Genomic DNA, 16,438 nt, shown 5'->3' with positions numbered 1-16,438 from the left:
ACTTGGGTTCAAATTTGACCTCAGACACTTCCTAGCAGTGTGACCCTGGGCAAGTCACTTAATTCCAGATGCCTAGCCCTTGCTGCTTTTCTGCCTTGAAACCAATATTTAGTATGGATTCTAAGATGGAAAGTAAGGGTTAAAAATAAGTGAAATAACTCAAAAGGTGGGCTACTTCAGGAAATGGTAAGTTCTTCCTTATAGGAGGTTTTCAGGAAAGATCTGGAGTATCTCTTGATTGGCAATATTGTAGATGAGATTCATCTTCAGGGATGTGTTGAACCAGAAGAATTCAAGGGTCCTTTTGTAGATCTCAGATTTCTTTGTTTCTTATTCAGTGAACCAAGGCTTCAACTCAAGATTTTCAAGTGAAGACAACAAGAAATTCTTAAGTATTCATCATGTAGCAGCCACTGTATTAAGTGGCAGGGATAGAAAGAAAGACAAAAAAAAATCTGCTTTTAAGGAGCTCAGAATCTAATGAGAGAGACCACATGCAAACAACTATGTACAAGCAAACTATAATTGGAACTAATCAATAAAAAGAAGGCACCAGAATGAAGGTTGGGAACAGCTTCTTGAAGATTAGTTTAGCTGGGTCCTGAAGGAAGTCGAGGAATTCTGGAAATGGAACTTAAAAAGGGAGAGGGAGGGGAGAGAGAGAGAGAGAGAGAGAGAGAGAGAGAGAGAGAGAGAGAGAGAGAGAGAGAGAGAGGCAGAGAGATGGAGAGAGAGAGAGAGAGAGAGGAGAGAAAGAGACAGACAAAGAGGCAGAGAGAGAGAGGCAGAGAGATGGAGAGAGAGAGGCAGAGAGAGAGAGAAAGAGAGAGGGAGACAGAGACACAGAGAGAGACAGAGACACAGAGACAGACACAGAGAGAGACAGAGAGACAGAGAGTTAGTTTAGGAAGGGGAAAATTCCAGCATGGGGACAGCCATGACTTGACTCATGCTCAGAGTCAAGAGATGGAGTGTCTTCCAGAGCAAAAGAATGACTTGGTTTTAGCCATCTTAACTTGGCAGCTGTTTGGAGAACAAATTGGAGAGGGGAGAAATTGGCTGCAGTGAAGCAATTAGGAGGTTAAAACAATAGTCTAGGCAAGGGAGAATTGGGACCTGACCTAGGCTGGTAGCTGTATGATTGAACATCAAGAATATGAGAGCTGTTCGAATTGAAAAGGAAAGTGAGAAACAGCCAGGAAGCCGGGTTATCAGATTGTAGAGGACGTGGGTGGGAAGTAAGCTGTAAGACTGAACAGATAGGAAGGGGCCATTGTTCTTTCTACTGTGAGGGTAGCTTTCTTCCTACCTTAGAATCTTGCATTATGCATAAGTTCCTTTGAAGTGATCGCCCTCCTCTAATCTCTTAGGACATCTTGTCTACATCTTCCTAATCACATGCTACTATTTAGCCATATTGCTAGGCATTTTCCTTTCTTAGAATCTTAGTTTTTCTTTCAGAGATCAACTCAGGCTCCCCATTTTACAGGAAGCCTTTATAACTCCTGTCCCCACATTCAGCTGCTAGTGTCCTCCATTCCAAACTCCTCTTGTATCTCTTCTTTTTATATCTGATTGGATTCATTAGGACAACTAGGTGGCACAATGGATAGAGTCAGGAAGATTCATGTTCATGAGTTCAAATCTGGCCTCAGACACTTACTAGCTTTTTGACCACTGGCAAGTCATTTCACCCTCTTTGCCTTAGTTTCCTTTTCTGTAAAATGAACTAGAGAAATGGCAAACTACTGCAGTATCTTAACCAAGAAAATCCTCAACAAGATCTGAGTCAGATATAACTGAAAAACTGAACATCGTGAAAATAGATACATGTTTTCTCTCCCTTGATAGAATGTAAAGTCCTTGAAGGCAGGGACTGTTCGACAGTCCCTAGCACAAAGCCTTAGCACATAGTAGGTACTTAACAGATGCAGTGTAAATGATTGATTGATACATGTTTTAGCCTCCCTATTACACTGTATATTTCTTGAGGACAGAGACTAGATTCATCTTTGTAGACACAGTACCATGCACATAATAAGCACTTAATACGTATTTGCTCTGTGGCACTTAATTCTTTCCTAAAGTACATATGCACTGGCAGAAATCTGTCATCTTGACAGAATCTACCCTTGTCATGGACAAGTTTTGTAATCTCATGTAATCTGATTGTCAGGGTCCTCCAAACAACCCCAGACTAATTATGTTGCACCATCAAGACGCTAATAGAATATTTGCAGACAGCTTCAGCAGCCTCCTTGTCCCACTGCCTACTCAATACTATCCTTGCCTTCTCCCAAACCCAGGGGCTGATGCTGAAAATACTCAGGGGCATTCAAGGATCCCTGAAGAGTTGGACACAGCCTTGCTGGTGTGCTCATTAGCTGCTCCCGCTGATTTGATAATTCCTGACTTGCATTTGCTGTCATTCAAGCTCCCTCATGCTCTTTTCCTCCTTTCTCTGTGTCTTATACACAAATAACTTAGAAAGGTCAGTGAGCTGAGGCTTCACACTTTGTTTTCCTTTCATTTACTCCATCCCCTCCAAGCAAACTCTCTTTGTTATGCATAAATGTGGGGTGATATATTTAAAGATATTACCTTTGGTAGTAGATGTCCCTGAAAAGAGCCAGGTAAGGAATTGGTGATTATTAGAAGAAGAGAGGTGCAAGACAAGCAGCTGGGGCCCTTCCAGAATTTTTGAGACTACCGTATATAGCATCTACCTTAACCCAGGCTTCATGCCCTGGGCCAACCCATGAAGGATACCAAGCTCCTCTTCACTTAGCTACATTCTATTCTAGTCATCTTTCACAGTGTAGTAAAAGGAGCATTGCATCTGAAGTCAGAGGGCCTGGGTTCAATTCCTGACCCACTACTCAGGTCAAATCACTTCAACCTCATTTTCCACACCTATAAAATTAAGGATCTAGACTGACTAGATCCGTGGTGGCAAAGCTATGGCACATGTGCCAGACAGGGCACTCGGAGCCCTCTCGGTGGGCATGTGCACTGTAGCTCCAGCACCAAATTTGACAGACATTATTACTAGAAAGCCAGAGGGACAAGGGCCAGGCTGCTCCCCTCCCCCTCTCCTTGGGCACCTGAGGACATTTTTTTTTTAAACTCTTACCTTCCATCTTAGAATCCCATCTCTAAGCCTGGCTCTCAATTTCCTGAAACACCCACTTGCCCCATGCTTCAATTGTTTCTTTAAAAATATTGTGAGAAAGAGCTCATAGACTTTACCACACTGCCAGAGGAATCCACAATACAAAGAAGATTTCCTCAAAGAGATGGTCTCTAAGTTTCTCATCTCCATGGCTATTCCAAAATTCCAAGGGATGATGCAGTAAGAAATGAAATCCAATCAACTCCATGACTCTTCCGTGTCAAGGACCAAATGTAATGGGCCAAATACCGACCGTGCTAATCCCAGTGTTTGGAGTTCAATTCTGACATCCATAATCTACCTCAGAGTTGGGGGGTTGAAATTTGTCATTGAAAATACACAACTTTAAAAACCCCTTTGGAGTCACACTTATCTTTCTAAAAGCAGACGTGGCCATATTCTTAATATTTAATGAACATAGCACTTACTGCTCCCCAAAAAACTTCTTTCTTCTTCTTTCAGAAAAGGCAGAATTCCATTGGACAAGAGAATAGTGGAGGCCATACATCCACAGAGTGACCCTCGCACAGGTATGCCAGTGTACCAGGTCACTGAGACAGCCTTTAAAGCCTCCTGCATATTGCTTCAAGGACTCCTATAAGCAAATTCTGCACAAGTCATCAAACATTGTCTCCTGCAGCATCCTCACCCCTGGGAACATTTGATATGCTTTCTAGAATCTCTGCACCCCAACTTCAATGGGAACCCCATGGGGTGAAATCCCCAAGCCCAATCAAATTCTATTAATATGCCTTCACCTCTGTGTCTTGAGGAATTACCAGTGAAGGAGGAGATGCTATCTGAAGGCAGTATTCTCCAGATGGTAGAGCTGAGATCGGATCCAGAGTTTTGTTTATTCATATTCATAAAATGGTTTATATTTTGCCAAAAGGGAAAGGGCAAAAAGCTTTGTATTTATTTGGAGAAATGTGGGTTACAATCCCCTTGCCATTTACTATGTATGTGTTCTTAAGAAGTAACTTTACGTCTTTAGGTCTTAATTTCACCATTTGGGTTGTTATAATTAAAATTATCTTTAGAGGAGCAGCTGGGTAGCTCAATGGATTAAGAGCCAAACCTAGAGACGGGAGATCCTAGGTTCAAATCTGACCTCAGACACTTCCCAGCTAGGTGACCCTGGGCAAGTCACCTTAACCCCCATTGCCTACACAATAATTATCTTTAGCCTGATTTGGGGATAAGAATATAAGTTTGTTGATTATATCAGGTAATATTGGTTAGATCAGTATCATAACCGATAAAGTGATATAAGTCTCCATGGCTCTTTCTGGACCAGGGACAACCTGAGTTGAGTCAGGCAGCTTAATAAATAGATTTTTATTAGCTCATTATTCAGCCCCTCCCTCAAACACCCCAAGACACTTTTAAGTGGTGATAGCTAATAAAAGATGGTCCATCAAACTATCCACCTCTCCCCATCCCCCAAGGGGACAGGTTATGCATGCAGGAAGAGAATCCTTCTCTCCTTCATCTATTAACCAAATTCTGTTAAAAAGGAAGATATTCCTTGAGATTCCAAAGGACAAAGAAAATGCAAAAAGCAGCCTACTGGATGGTATGTCTGACCCAGATCCCAGACATGGGAATAAGCAATAATTCTCCCTGATATGTAGAAATTAATACAGTATATGAAAAATAAGTCATCACGGTATATAGAAGGTATGCCCAGTAGGCACCTAGTCCTCCTAAGTCTCTTTTCCAGATCTCTGACAAAGTAAATTCCTTGTTAAAAAGTGTAACACTGAAGATGCCTTTGTTTTGAGCATTGATGCTGACTCCTTGAGAAGGTGTAAACTTGACAAGCCCTGGGTTCTTCCTTTGCCCCTTTAATGCCACATTACCAAATGAGTCATGGTTAAATCTTACACCACACCTCTGTCCTTGGACTTGGCCTTCAAAAGACAGGCCAGAGAAAAGGAGACAAGATAGATGAAGAAAACCAGAGCTGAGTCAGACAGACAAGAAGCCAATCAGAAACACAACGACTGGGTCCCTGGAAAGATGCCTGCATGGCCATCTGAGGAAACATCATGGAGGAAGGTGTTCTGGGGAACCTGGAGCACAGAGACATCATGTAGCTCCCAAAATGTCAGGGACAGAGCAGAGATCAGTTAATAACCACCTTGGAAACTGCAAAAACACAAGCCAGTAAGAGTGGATTGGGAGAAGAGCATCCACAAAGCCACAGCGGAGCTGGAATTCTTAGACCAGCCTCTTAGACCTAGTTGAAGAATTCCCCAACCAAATGGGCGCTGGAGCTAGAAAATAGCAAGGGGCCAAACCACAGAATGGAGGAACAAGCCCAATCTTCCAGGGAAGAGAGTGCTTTTCCCTATCAGGGAATTCTTATGGTAGCACTCAGGGCTATAGTGGTAAATGTTTAATAACCAGATCTCTGAGGGGGGAAATATAAACAAAACACTTTTGGGTTTATATATTATTATTATCATTTTCTCCATCACTTTCTTAACTCTAGAGCAGAGAGTGTTAGACATACCAGCAACACTCATTAGTGCAGCTCAAATCAGAATAAAATGTAATTAGGTCTTTGTTAATAGACCTCATGCTCCTATCAGTAATGTTATTATTGGTGGCGGGGAGGGGGGGGTTGGGGGGGAATGTAATTGGGAAATATTTAACAAAATAAATATAAATGCAAGGGACCATAGATAATGTTCATATGTGGTTTTCTAAATCAATATGGGATCCTTGCCTAAAATAGTTTCTATTTGAGTTTGACACCACTGGCCTAGAATTTTTTTTAAATCATACCCTGATTTGTAGCAGGTTGTCAGTTTCTGAGGTGTAAATGATCACACTGAAATGTTAACTTAAATTTAATTTTATTTAAATTGGGAGCCAAGGAAGAGCAGGCTCCTAGAATACACTTAGAGGATTATGAATAAATGAGACTATATTGATCCCTGGAGGCACACTGGAAGGGTAGGTTATTTGTATGTTCAGCAACCCCAAGTGAGTGCTCCCAGGAGAGGGGGCAGAGGATGAACCCTGAGCATTTTTCTGAAATGTCTGAAAAACTATTTAGATCCCTGGGGAAACTTAATTTCATCAAATAATGTTCCAAAGTGCTTCCCCCTGGTGGTCAGTGTCCAAACAGAGAAGTACTATAAGTCTGGAAGAAATAAACCTCTGGGGGAGATGGGGCTTACTAAAGGGAGAAAGAAAATTGTCTCAACTGTTTCTGGGCTCAGGCATGAGTTTTTGTGCTTCTTTTTTTCATCAAATTAAATAATATCTTTCCTAATATTTAATGTTATGTTAACTCTAATGCTTGCATAGGAGCTGAGTAATTACCATTTTTTATTACCAAATTTACCAATTACCAAAATTACCATTCAGTAATAATGGTCTAGATATAAAATCAAATATCGATGTTCCCAGGAAGTACCTTAGATTGGAGCAAAACAAGCCAAATTTTATATTCCCAAGGAAACCCTTGAATGGGAACAGGAGCCAAAGAGGATAATATGTGCTCCCAAGATTAAACCTGGGCCATGTAAATACAGACTTTCTATCCAGCACTATGGAATTACAGGGACAATAAGGGACTAGAGTTTATTAAACGACATTTCTAACTTTGAATGCCATTATGATCCATCTGAAAAAAAGATTATCTTTTGCTGATTCTCCACTTATCTCTACCCACCAAGAAATGGAAATAACCCATTTAAAGCCTTTTCTTCTTCTTCTTCTTGGATTCTCCTTTATTTGCTAAAACACAGACACCAACAACCCATTTTCTTCCCCCTTTCCTTGTACCTGGAGGTGGCAGTTCCACAGAGAACCACAGCTTCAACTTGGCTTAATGACCTCTGTGGTCAGGCTCAGCCACTCATCCTTGGTCTGGTGGTCAGGGATTTAAGCTTCAGCCCTCTGAGACACCAGTAGGAAAGCCAAAAGAAAAGCCAGCTTCCACACCTTTACCTGGTCTCCCCACCTTCCACATTTTGAAGTCTTAATGGGTGAGGATCATTATCTGAAGTCTGGGGTCTTGGATGTAACATCTGCTGCTTTTCTAAGCTGGCATTGCCTGTATCCCTTGTGCTCTCCAGAGAGATGTATATGACAATTTCATGGCACCTTGGTGACAAAATCTGTCATGACACCTTGAATGCTGGGGTTTCATATCAACTGTCTGGACCCCTTGGGCACCATCAGAAAGGTTCATTTCTCTCCATTTTTGGCCATTCTACAAGGTGGACCCTTTCACACAGCCCCATCCTTCCAAAGAAATATATCTTCATTCTAGTGACTTAATATCTAGAGAAGCCAATACTGGCTGCAAATAGACAGCCTGGGAAAGAAACCCCAGGCAGCAAAGGCTTTTCCCCAGGGCACAGAAATTTAAAGGGCACAGAGAATACTTTTATTCCTCCAACAGAGAGAAACAACTGAATTTAGTCCTTAGTAGCGAGAATAAAGATAAGGTTAGGATCTGGACTTGTTATTCCATTGGTATATGGAGCTTCCACGTGAAAATATTCTCCTTTACCAAAGCAGCTCAGCACCTTGTTATTATTATATTATAAAATTATAATTTTAGAGAATTGGCTTAGAGGAGAAGCATCAAACACAGAGGGAAATAGGTTAAATATAATTGGGAAATATTGAACAAAAATAAAAATGCAACAAGACATAGTTAATGTTCATCTGGGGTTTTCTAAGTCAATATGAAGTCTACAGAAATTCCTTCCTACTTGACTTTGATACCATTGGCCTAGAATACTGAACAGCCAAGTGATTTGTCCAAGGCCACACAGCCAGTATGTATCAGAGGCAGAATTCAAATCCAACATTCAAGACTGGCTCTCTATCCATAAACTACAGTGCCCTTTGTAGTAAGAAAGGGCTTAAATTAGTTTAAAATTTTTTAGTTAAAATAAGAGTTTTAGTTAAAATTAGTTTTTTATTTAATTAGTTAAAATAAGAGGCAAGCAGGAAAATATCTGTGTCATCCCTGGTGATTTTTTTCACTGGGTTTACATCACCTTGATCCTTCCCCGATTATAAAAAAACTCAACAGTAGTCATTGAAGCTATTCATTTAGAATAAAAGTTCTTAACTTGGGATCTGTGAACTCATTTAAAAATATTTTGATAACTCTATTTCCTTATAATTGGTTTGCTTTTTAATCCTCCGTATTTAATTTTGTACATTTAAAAATATTATGTTGAGGAGCCCATAGGCTTCACCTGACTGCCAAAGGGGGCCATGACACAGAAAATGCTAAAAACTCTTGATTTAGAACATTTAAAATTAATCTTGAGTGGAAGAGGGGCCTGGGCCTTCCCATTGCACCCAAGCTAGACATGCAATAGCCACTCGCCTGCTGATCTCACTCCTGATTGGCATGGAAAATTTGACCCTCTGGCCCAGGTTGGTTTGGCCCTCCTTAAGCAGCCTGGTGGTCCCTTAGTCCCAGGGGCTCACTATATTGGTGCTCTAATTAATGGGGACCCCAGTTGGGCTCAGGACTCTTGAGCTCAAGGGGTCCACCAGCCTCAACCCCTCTAATAAAAGAGATTACATCCCACCACACTCATTCAGATTAATGCTAAAATACTTTGCTCTTATTTGTTTTGTGCCATGGACTCCCAGAAATTTCATGTGAAGACCAGGAAACATCTCAAAATCCTCAAAAACCTACTCCAGGGGTAGCTGGGTGGCTCAATGGATTGAGAGTCAGGCCTAGAAAAAGGAAGTCCTGGGTTCAAATCTAGTCTCAGACATTTGCTAGCTGTGTGACCCTGGGGAAGTCACTTAACTCCCATTGCCTAGCCCTGACCACTCTTCTGCCTTGGAACCAATACACAGTATTGATTCTAAGATGGAAGGTAAAGATTTAAAAAAAAAAAAACTATCCCCTTTCCTCTCCCTACCCTCACTCTTCCACCCTCATGTAGCTGGTGGTTTTTCACATTTAAATGTTGGCGGGGAGTGGTGATGTCTTCCAGAGTTCCCAGGTCTCTGTCTCAACCACGGGGCCATGTTCTGGAGTGTTACCCTGCCACCACAGGGCCTTTTGCCTTGAATATCTGAAAGATACCCTCCCTTGCCTTAATGCCATGTTTTTTTGGTTGGTTCCCCCCCAACACAAATGCTAGGGATGGCTCTGCTCACTCCAGTTTTCATCTCAGTCCCAAGAGGAGCAGCCAAAGCTCATGGAGGGGCTGGTGCCAATCATGGTATCAATCAGCATTTTTTAGGAGCTGATATGCTACATGAAGAACAGGAAAGACCTTGTTCCCCAGGAGGATTCTTAGACCCACATTTTATTCATTTCGGTGGATCTTTGCCTTCTTGCCCTCCCCAAAGAGGCTCCCTTCATGGAGCATTAATTACCTTCACTAGGTGAAGATTTCCACAGAGGAGAATTTTCTTGCATTCCCACGTTCTCGCCAAATCAAAAGCACCAGCCAGCTATCCCACGCTAGTGACAGATTTTCTTGGCTATTAACTTTTGGGGAATAAGGCACAGCAAGAGCAAAGGATCAAAAGCTCCAGCCCTATAGGAAATCGCAGAGGGCCAGAGACCTCTGAATTCTGAGGAGGTTTTAGAAGGTCAAAGGAGTTTTCTTTTAAAAGTTATTTTTAATTTTATCCCATATTTGTTATAATAAACAGATGTGAAGGGAACAAGAATTTGTCAAATGCCTACTAGGTACCAGGCACTGTGCAAAGTGCTAATCTCTACAATTCTCAACCTGGAGCCCATAGATAGACTTCAGGGGGTCTCTGACCTGGGATTGGAAAAAAAATATGGCTTTCTATTCCCTAACCTTTGCTTCCTTTTGTAATCCTTTTTATTTTATTTTATTCATTAAAAATATAATTCTGTGAAGGGACCCAAAAGTCTTTGACATCCATCCTAGGAGCAACTTAGTGGTCTTACTTTTATCCTCCCCATTTTGGCTGCTAAAAGTAGAGAGGAAATTATGGGAATGGGAGAGGAAATAATGGGAAATTATAGGAAAATATGGGAATAACTGAAAGTACTTAAGAAGCATAGCGTGTGGGATGATCAGGATGGACCATCAGAATAAGACACATAATAAACGCTTCATACATGCTGAAAGATTGAATGAAAGTTAACCAGGGGATCCTTTCTGGGGCAGGTAGTGCCCTCCCTTTTCTTAAACCTCCTATAATTTGTATCTCTCTTTTACATTCTGTTTTATAGTGTCATTATTTATGCATCTTTTTCTCCCCTACTAGATGGAGTTTCCCAAGGACTGACTCCACTTCCCCTTCATCTTTGCCTATCCCCAAATCCCAACCCTGGGTCATGCATATTGTTAGTGCCTAATGTATGTTGAACAAATGAATAGAGGGAACGAATATTGGGCCAAATCCTGGAGGCAAGTGTAATGGACTGGAGGAAAACAAAAGGGAAAGAGTATGGAATGGAGGAACTGATGTGTATGGACACACCAGGGGAAGTAAGAAATCACTTGCCAAGGACATTAAGCAGACTGTTCATGGCTAGAACAGAGTAGGTGTAGTAGGGACCCGAGAGGGTCATCACTAACCTGAATTCTTGAGGTTGGCGTTATTTAATAGAAGTAAGTCATCAATTACAAGGGAAGTAAATAGCTGTTTATTCCAGCTGGTCCTGGAAAAAGGCAGCAATAGTGTCAAGAGATCATGAGACAGAGGGCTGGGCTGTCCCCTACACTGACCCCTGGATCGCCTCCCTGGGCAGCCCAGGCAAAATAGAAAGCCATTGTTGGCTCCCAAGATGTGATTGGTGACAGTCAGTGGGCAGAGGAAAAAGTTAGATAAACTGAGGCAAGAGCAGATTTCTCTCTCTTCTCTTCCAGTTTTGTTGCTGGTGGGACTTCCCTGGGAGGTGGCTAGGGGGCCCTAATGGCAGCTGCAGAATAGCAAGCTAAATGGAGCAATAAGGAAAATCACCTATATATTTCTCTCTTATTTTTTTTCCATTCTTTTCCCCTGTTTTCTGATTAATAAAATTATTAACATCCAGGCTCATAATTTTACCTCTTATAATACATATATTATATACATATATATATATATATATGTATATTTGAGGGTTTTCTCTTTTAAATCTCTCTGATGATATTAAGATACAGATAAGGGTCGGAAAAAATTCTACCTCTAGTCTATTCATAACATTATCCATACCATGTGCAAGATTCAGGAAAAATAGAAAGTGGTAAGTAAAGGCAAAAATTCTATGAACTTTCAGATGAGTTAAGGGTATCCTACTTTGATGCTCTTCCTATCAATCTGTTGTTTACAAGGTGAGCTCCTTAGGATCCGAACTGTTTTTCTTATTAGATAGTTCTGGAAGGCTAATCTGATTTGATTTTGTGAAGTTTTATTAAATTGTATATGTTAAATCTTATCCCTAGCAGGCTTTAACAGCATTACTTAAAGCATCTCCACAAGTGAACTGGAATGTTGAGATGGTCAAGGAAATATTTCCACAAATCTGCCCTAGTAACAAGGTGAAATGGCCCATTCCACATTCTATCAATAAATAATAACCCAGACTTCAAACTATTGATTCAGAAACAAATATCTCTTCATTTAAGTAAATCAAGCTGGACAATTTGTGAAATTGTTTAAGGACAGATGCCTTCGACCCAGAATTCCAGGTCACCTGAGACCCAGAAAAAGGGGGAAGGGTAAATTTCCTTTGTATAATATATATAAATTTAAAAAAAGTAAAAACCCATCTTGGAACTGAGTATTGGTTTCAAGGCAGAAGAGTGGTAAGGGCTAGGCAATGGTGGTTAAGTGATTTGCCCAGGGTCACATAGCTGGGAAGTGTCTGAGGTATATATAGATTTAAATAAAACATATATTTATTTTTTTATTTTATTGACTAATTTTATTTTTTTAATTATTTTTCCTTTTTTTATTTGGAATATTTTTCCATGGTTACATGATTCATGATTCTCAACCACCCTACCCCTACTATTTCCTCCCCCTTCCCGGAGCTGACAAGCAGTTCCACTGGGTTATATCATTGTAAAAAATATATTTCAAAATTTCTTTACAACTATTAAATTGATTCATATAAAATCTTTAATCTCATTTAGGAACTTGTAGATAGTTACTAAAGCATAAAGTATCTATATCTGATGCAATTTTCTTACAAATAAAATTTTCACTTATGTATATTCAATTGGACCTGAAAGAAAGTCTGAACTTCACTTTTCCATTTTTAGTCTTGTCCTTTATTACTTACAGGGAAAAAATCAAATAATCTAAGACCATCATGTTTACTTGATCATTGTTTGTAATAGAAATATCTGGAAGTCAATCACATATATTCTATTTCTTAGTGGAAACATTCTAACCTTGCTGATTTTTTTAAGTGAAGTTTACTATTCCATTAAAATTTAAAACATTTACATAAATTTTTACTGTTTTACATCACAATCTGTGCCCTATCATCCCTCTGAGGTTATATATCTACCTACCTATCTATCTATAATCATCCCAATATCTGGAAAAGATGTGGCATCATGAAGACCTAATGTTACATATTAGTTCAATTTGCTTCCAGTAAGAATTATCATTAACTTTTTGGAAAAGCCAATTATGTAGCAAAGCTCCACATGGTTCACAGGTTATCACAGACAGGTTCAGGATTAACCAAGTAAGAAACACTCTTATTCAAAAGGGAAATAGCACACTAGAGAAACGGAGTCAAAAGGATCCTGCCACTAGTTTCATAAGGTTGTCTTTTCAACTTCTTGTTGCAAAAACAATAATTTTTTCAAAAAGTTTTCCAGACCCTTACCAAAACATTCATTTGACATAAGTTCATTCAACATCATTAATCATCCTAGTGTAAAAATCAATCCCTAGATATTAAGTATATAATCACATTCTAGACTTCTACATGATACGTGATAGATAACTATACATGATTAAATACAGACTATTCAAACCCAGAAAAACCATTGACTATTTACTATAGTCCTCCAGACCAATAAGTATTAATCTCTTAAGGGGCTACAAATTAACCCCCCTCCTCAGGCAAAAACAAATCTTTAAAACTAGATTTTATTGAGACTAATTTGGTTCAAAATGTAACTTCAATACATATTATTCCAGGTATAATTTAATAATTTTTATAAACATAAATCATCATTGAAATTACTTCTATAAATTACTTCTTTACTATAAGCACATTATAAGCACACCTCCGCCACTTAGGCTATGAATGTGATGGAGGAAAGGATCTAAGTTTCTCCATAAATCAATTTATTATTTTAAAATTTCAAAATATTTGGCTATATCTTTTATAGGTCAGATAAGATTTTATGACCTTACCCAAGTATATAGTCCCAAGGAACCTGGAAAGTTTGCAGATAAGATTTTACAAGGACTTCTTTTTTGTACTTTTTCCACACAGTAATTCTTCTTCTTCTCTTGAAAGCAAAATATATGCCCAATTAAATATTTATAACAAATAAAAGGGTGGTCTGGCCAGAGTTACAATCATTTATTGAGAGAGAGAGAGACAGACAGACAGACAGACAGAGAGAGGGAGGGAGGCAGAGAGAGACAGAGAGAGACAGAGAAAGAGACAGAGACAGAGAGACAGAGAGAGACAGAGACAGAGACAGAAAGAGAAAGAGACAGAGAGACAGAGAGAGACAGAGACAGAGAGACAGAGAGAGACAGAGACAGAGACAGACAGAGACAGAGACAGACAGAGACAGACAGACAGAGGCAGAGAGAGAGAGAGAGAGAGAGATCTTCTTTTAAAGTAAAATCAGATCCCAGATTTCAGCCCAGCATGGCCCCCCGCCATGCTGTCTGCCCATCAACAAGTGTTAGCCCAAGGAGTTAGTCTGTTCAAGAGCAGAAGTAGAGAGGCCTTCTCCTTCTCATGCTTGCTTTTTGAACTCCACTAGCTCTTCCCTCCATGGCAACATTGCAAATTGAGGATCACGAGGATGCCAGAAGACTCTAGATCCTTAGATATGATGTTACTCTGTCACACCCACCATTGAGGAACTCTGGGTTGGAGATATTTTACTTCACACATACTGGATAGGCTTTAATATTATGGCATAATCCTCTAGTAGCTCAATTCATAATTTCATAGCATTCAGATCAAAAGAATATTAAATTTTCTGATGAAATAACTGCATTATCCTTTTGAAGGATTTCTGAAAATTCATAATGTAAGAAAATTTAGAAAGAGAATAATAACATCAACACTGTTATGAATTTAAAATATGAAATAAAATTGCCAAAGGACAGCAATTCAGTTAAATGCATGTCTGAATTATCTGACATAAAAATCACTTCTTTCATCTTAATAGTTCTGACATTCTATGATGGTTGCCTTTATGACTAGTATAGAGTAATTTTGATTCAATTATATTAAAAAAATTTTTATTTTTGCAGTTTCTAAACAAATTACCTGAATGCTAAGCATCAAGTATATTTTCCATTGAGACATGATCTACTTCTAAAAGGTCAAATATCACAATTATCTTAAAATAAAACTCAATCAAATCTGGATCTATATTTGCAAATGATATTGTACGGAATCTCAATTTTCCCAATTGACAATTACTGCTGGTACTTGAAATTATAGGGCCTGCCACTTCGTTAGTCTACTGCCAAAGATTTAATGTGATAGGCTTGTATGCTCACCCCCCTCTTTTAAAGTCGATGAGGATCTTCTGAAACATGAAAATTGAAAACATAATCTCCATTACATAATAATGAAAATAAGAATGCATATTTCTTAAAAGAAGGACTAAAACATGCCCTTCTTTTTTTAAAATAATATTTTATTTGATCATTTCCAAGTATTATTCATTAAAGACAAAGATCATTCTCTTTTCCTCCCCCCCACCCCCCATAGCCGAGGCGTGATTCCACTGGGTGTCACATGTGTTCTTGAATCGAACCCATTGCCATGTTGTTAATATTTGCATTAGAGTTTCCTTTAGAGTCTCTCCTCTGTCATGTCCCCTCAACCGCTGTATTCAGGCAGTTGCTTTTCCTCGGTGTTTCCACTCCCATAGTTTATCCTTTGCTTATGAATAGTGTTTTTTCTCCTAGATCGCTGCAGATTGTTCAGGGACATTACACCGCCACTAATGGAGAAGTCCATTACGTTCGATTATACCACAGTGTATTAGTCTCTGTGTACAATGTTCTCCTGGTTCTGCTCCTCTCGCTCTGCATCACTTCCTGGAGGTTGTTCCAGTCTCCATGGAATTCCTCCACTTTATTATTCCTTTTAGCACAATAGTATTCCATCACCAACATATACCACAATTTGTTCAGCCATTCCCCAATTGAAGGGCATCCCCTCATTTTCCAGTTTTTGGCCACCACAAAGAGTGCAGCTATGAGTATTCTTGTACAAGTCTTTTTCCTTATTATCTCATTGGGGTACAGACCCAGCAGTGCTATGGCTGGATCAACGGGTAGACATTCTTTTGTCGCCCTTTGGGCATAGTTCCAAATTGCCCTCCAGAATGGTTGGATCAGTTCACAACTCCACCAGCAATGAATTAATGTCCCTACTTTGCCACATCCCCTCCAGCATTCACTGCTTTCCTCTGCTGTCATGTTAGCCAATCTGCTAGGTGTGAGGTGATACCTCAGAGTTGTTTTGATTTGCATCTCTCTGATTATGAGAGATTTAGAACACTTCTTCATGTGCTTGTTAATAGTTTTGATTTCTTTATCTGAGAACTGCCTCTTCATGTCCCTTGCCCATTTATCAATTGGAGAATGGCTTGATTTTTTGTACAATTGATTTAGCTCATTATAAATATGAGTAATTAAACCTTTGTCAGAGGTTTCTATGAAGATTTTTTCCCAATTTGTTGTTTCCCTTCTGATTTTAGTTACATTGGTTTTGTTTGTACAAAAGCTTTTTAATTTGATGTAGTCAAAATTATTTATTTTACATTTTGTGATTCTTTCTATGTCTTGCTTGGTTTTAAAGCCTTTCCCCTCCCAAAGCTCTGACATGTATACTATTCTGTGTTTACCCAATTTACTTATGGTTTCCTTCTTTATGTTTAAGTCATTCACCCATTTTGAATTTATCTTGGTGTAGGGTGTGAGGTGTTGATCTAAGCCTAATCTTTCCCACACTGTCTTCCAATTTTCCCAGCAGTTTTTATCGAATAGTGGATTTTTGTCCCAAAAGCTGGGATCTTTGGGTTTATCATATACTGTCTTACTGAGGTCGCTTTCCCCCAG

The sequence above is a fragment of the Monodelphis domestica genome, chromosome 7, assembly GCF_027887165.1.
Source record: "Monodelphis domestica isolate mMonDom1 chromosome 7, mMonDom1.pri, whole genome shotgun sequence".
Classification (NCBI taxonomy): domain Eukaryota; kingdom Metazoa; phylum Chordata; class Mammalia; order Didelphimorphia; family Didelphidae; genus Monodelphis; species Monodelphis domestica.
Note: the sequence above shows the minus strand (reverse complement) of the source record.